Source organism: Periplaneta americana, chromosome 6 (assembly GCF_040183065.1).
Source record: "Periplaneta americana isolate PAMFEO1 chromosome 6, P.americana_PAMFEO1_priV1, whole genome shotgun sequence".
NCBI lineage: Eukaryota > Metazoa > Arthropoda > Insecta > Blattodea > Blattidae > Periplaneta > Periplaneta americana.
Genome location: NC_091122.1, coordinates 102,339,340 through 102,344,968, shown reverse-complemented (window position 1 = coordinate 102,344,968; position 5,629 = coordinate 102,339,340).

The window sequence follows — 5,629 nt, the reverse complement described above, 5'->3', positions numbered from 1 at the left end:
ATCCTAAGGCATATATATATATATATATATATATATATATATATATATATATATATATATATATATATAGTTGTAATTTTAATTGTCTGAAAGTATATATATATATATATATATATATATATATATATATACTTTCAGACAGTTAAAATTACTACAAAATGTATTTATTTATGTTATTATTTCTTTATGTATATTGCATTATTACGATTTAATTCCCACTTAATTTAATTTTATATGACACTCCATCTTCTATGACAACCACAATAATCAAATTTCACCAGTGTTACAATACTGTTTAGCTGTGAACATTGGTGACGAGTATGTTCACCTGTTGTGTATGAGCAACATTGGGCACGTTTACAACTTACTTACAAATGACTTTTGAGGAACCCGGAGGTTCATTGCCGCCCTCACATAAGCCCGCCATCGGTCCCTATCCTGTGCAAAATTAATCCAGTCTCTATCATCATATCCTACCTCCCTCAAATCCATTTTAATGTTATCCTCCCATCTACATCTCGGCCTCCCTAAAGGTCTTTTCCCTCCGGCCTCCCAACTAACACTCTATATGCATTTCTGGATTCGCTCATACTTGCTGCATGCCCTGCCCATCTCAAACGTCTGGATTTAATGTTCCTAATTATGTCAGAATACAATGCAACATTGGGCACATTTAACACTAAAAATGTCTGACTTGGGATGGAAGGCATCTGTTTCATTCAATGTAACAAACTCAGAACAATAATATAATGCATTTGTCTTAATTGAAGTCTAATTCATCGGTTAAAATTGTTCTTCTAGCAGGTTCAGTGAATTTTTTGAGTTCGAAGAAAATATACCTACTCTTATCAAAATCTCCGTTACCTGTAAACTCACAATCGGAATCAAGTATGGCATCTTCAACAGACTGGATCACTTCCGCTGACAGAGTATTCACAGTCCATTGTTCTTCTGAGTTGTCTTTTCTGAAGGTCCACTTATGTGAATAACGTGTCTTGCGATTTTGAGGAAATCGTGATGGTTGATATTTCCTTGGATGTTGAAGTTAAAACTGAGTAGTGCAGATAATGTACTGCACTATGGAAATGCAACTTCAGAACTGACTTTAAAATAATATGATGATGACAAACCTATGGCCTTAAACCCACACTTTATTTTAGAGTGCATCACGAATATGTCCCAGACTTGGCGAAGATTCGTCAAAGCGTTACTTGGCCAATGTTCTGTCACTATAATCAAGCCTGATCTCTGTGATATTCGAATGAATAAAACATTTTTCTGAGTGGTTGCAGTTCCATGTGTTTTGTTAATGGGAGACAGCATAAAGCAATGCAATAACGATCAGCACTTTTAACAATTTCATAATCCAAGAAGATTTTGGCTCCATCAATGACAAATACGCAACGACCCATAACCTCTAAAATGATGACAGACTAGACGAGGAATCGCTATGCCTGTTGCACTCTTACAAGAAATGGTACCGTAGTTTCCCCTAACTATGGTCCACATTTGTCACATTTTTCTTTGTATATTCAGTACTATTCATCCAGATTAAGTGAAATTTTGGCTTCGGACTCTTGTAAGTTTATATTAAATAAATATTGACATAATATTATGTGTTTGAAATTATTTAATTATAAGTGTTAAAAATAATAAGCATTGGTACATAGTTGTATTCTGAGTTGCCCAACTATGGACCACTCATATATTCATGCTTGAAAGCCTGAATGGACTATAGCTGGAGCTGTAATTATTCGTAAATCATACATTCAGTTTCTAATTTAAGGGTAGAAACATAATCTAGCATAGAAATATTAAAAATAAATGAAAAGTACATGGATTCTTTTTATTAGTACACATTACATAAACACTCAATAAACAAGTCAAATCTGAAAGTCATTTTTCTGCAATAATGAATAACTACACTCGCCGGCAAAAAAACAGGGCCACCTAAAGTTTCTCAATTTTTTATGAGGTGAGAATCAGAAAATCCTTTATGAAAAATGAAGAAAACATTGCTTCCCAGAAAAAAAAAACTTATTATCATTTGCGCTATTATTTTCAACGTCAAACAATGGATATAATTAAAAGGTGTAAAAACTTAAAATTATATCAATTTTCTTCCAAATTTTCAACTGAATTTGTGGCCACCCAGATGTTGGTAATAGCGGTTATTACCTCCCGGTGACTGTATGACTGTTACCATTCGCCGATTCAACCCTTCGATCAGATTCTGGATGTCAGTCTGGTCGATTCTATTCCATTCTTTACTTAGAACATTTCGGAGTTGCTGTAAGTGGCTGTGAGGAGTTAGACGACTTATAACTCGCTTCCCTAGCATGCCCCACACATGTTCAATAGGGTTTATATCAGGACTTCTTGCTGGCCATGCCATCCTATTCAATCCAACGTCGTGAAGGAACTCATCCACGATTCTTGTAGCATGAGGGCGTGCATTGTGATGCATTAACAGGAACGTTTCACCAATAAGTGGGGCATATGGTACCATAAGTTAAATTAGACCTTCTTCGATGTATCTTGGAGCAGTCAAAGCACCTCCATTAATGAAAACAAGTTCTGTGTGAGCATCATACGAAATGCCACCCCATACCATTACTGATCCACCTTGGAAACTGACACGTGAACTGAAGGTACATGAAAAACGTTCTCCTTCTCTTCTCCACACTCTTTCACGTCCATCTGTAAACTAAATCTCGATTCTTCTGTGAAGAGCACTCGTCGCCACTCCCCCAGGTTCCAATTAGCATGATTGTTAGCAAAACGTAATCGTTCAACATGATGTTGCTGGAGCAATTCTGGGCCTTTAGCTGGTCTTCTGGAATCAGCCCACATTCATCCAGACGTCCTCTTACAGTTCTTTCACTCACGTTAACTTGTCTTATTTTCTGGAAGGCTCTTCTGGTCTCAATAGCTGTGGCATGGCGATTTCTTAATGTGTTTAGGACAATAAAATGGTCGTCACGAGCCGAAGTTATTCGTTTTCTCCCTGAACCGGGTCTCCTGGAATAACCTCCTATCTCTCTAAAGCGATGGTACACTCGTTGTACGGTCGATCGAGGAATCCCAAGAACTTCAGCCACATAACGCTGACTATTCCCACCTTCTATCAACACAACCACTTTTGCTGAATCGGTAGGACTTTGTGACATTTGTATACAATGAAGTACTCCAATACTGCCTCAAAAGAGCTTACCAGTGTGTAGACATCTTCAGCTTAGCTCGAAATGAGTCCGAGAAGTTTACACACAATATTACAAGAAGAACGAATCTTCTTTTCAGATCATTGTTGGCTGTTACGTATTCAGTATTACTGTGTTACGTATCACAAAATAAATGAATAACTAAATGAACCTCAGCACACCTACAGTTATTTAAAAAATCCTACAATTTTAAAAAAATTTAAAGAAAATGTAGTTGGCCCGGTGTTTTTTGCAAGTGAGTGTATATCAAAGAACAAAAGTACGGTATCAAAATAAACTAACACATTCTTAGCAAAATATTATGCAAATAAATTCACTGATAATGTTTATTTATCGTACTGAGAACTACATTCATTAGGCTTATTTCGATCCTTTGAATCTCCATTTCTCTTATAATTCAGAAATTTATTCATAATCTGTATCCAATTCAATTTCATCGCTCTCGTAGTCACTCACAGGGACGGTTGTTTTCCTTCTACCCTGAAGTTTTCGTTTTACCGGATCATCATTCGTGCTAGTACCATTGATGCTGGAACAGCCTGTTTCTTTGTTTACTTGACTAAAATGTTAAATGATATTTTAGAATATACTGAGATACCGTATTTGCAGAAGTAAATAGTCACATTGATCACATTTTATTGAAACAAATATTTCAAAATGAAATACAACTATGGTCCACGAAAAATTGTGGTACATAGTTGAGGACTGACTTCTAGGCTTGAGGTTAAACATTTTTCACGCAGAGTCCTTAACCTCTGCCAGTGTAATTATTACGTGAAAGTAAACACTATATAGCCAGGTTTAATTGTACAAAGAATCATATATCTATAACATACCAGTTCTATACAGGAGAGCTTAATAAAACCGACAATCACAAAATGAATGATTTCGTGTCTTCACACATTCAATAGAACGATGCACACTGACCTTGTTAAGCATCCATATCATTGTCAAGTGTAATAGTAGATAGAAGCATCTATGGGGAACATAATTCCATCACAGTGGCTCCTTAAATGCCAAACACCGAACTCTTGGGGGACTAAGTAATACATAATGCGTTTTGGACCTTAGTTGGGTGCCTGGGCCATAGTTATGGGAAATTACGGTAGTTACATTTTCTCTAACTTCATTGCCTATAATATGAACTCTGCGTTCACCTTTCTGTGCTATCACTTTTGGTTCCTTGTGCAAATCCAACCGACACTTTTTTAAATCTATATTGAACGCAGTCTTTCTAGTTTTTCAAAAATGGAATCATTGTTTATAGCTTAAATATTTTCGGAATGGCCATGAACAAAACCATCTTCAGTAGGTATCTGGACTCTTGTCGGATTTGGAGTTATGTATTTTCTAATAAAAATCACAGGCTTATGAAGCTTCCGCAAGGGCTTTTTGGCTCAATTGATCTCTTTCCTTCTCGGATATAGGAACCATTGACTGCTAAGAAGCATTCGTGTTAAAAAAATAAACGACGTTTTGTGTGTACTCAATAATTATGATCTTGTAGAACGAAGGGAATTAATAACAAAATATTAAACATATAATAAAATTATATGAAAGGAAATAACTCAACACTCAACAGAGCCTCTTGAACAATTGACACAATGATGAAACTTACAGGAGGTCACGTCAACTCGATGAAGAAGTAGGTATTGATATATTTAGAATTTAATTACAATATAGCTATGAAGAAATAATCATTATGCCATATGGACCAAAATCGATCAGACATTTGCAGATAAGTGACTATTGGAGAAGCAGAACGATGCTCCTCTACTCGAAGAGTGATGGTGAGGGAGGGTTTTCCACTCGGGTGGGTGTTCTGGCTGGTGATGAGCCGACATCGTTTGTTCTCGATGCCGGCGAAGAATCCGAACTGTCGAGTTCAACACCTGTCTCCGCATTTTGGTCTTCTTCAATGTAACCATTTTTTCTTGGCTACTGAAATAGTGTATCAAGTTAAATATTCGAGAATTCCAGGTCATCATATTCACTAGGCGAAGTAAATTATTTCATAACAATTACATTCTTCTTCTTTGACTTTTTAGCCCTTGAAGTTTGACCTTAGCCTCTCTAATGACATCCGTCCACTGTAATCGGTCTTGAGCCTTCCTTCTCCATCTCTTTATTCCTGCTTTTTTATGAGGTCATCCTGAACCAGTGTTGTCAACACAGAATTCCATTTACTGCTGCAAAAGCTTAAAAAATCCGCTAAACTGTAGTCAAAAAAACTCCAGATTTTTCTTAACACATCACTTTCAAATTTGAAATACAAACTATACAGTTTTAGGAACTGAAGAATTTTATATATATTTATATTAAATTATGGAACGTGTGTATCACTTTGTAGGCTCTATGTTCTATGCAAAATCGTTTTCATATTCGTACAGAGTTTTACGCGGCATATT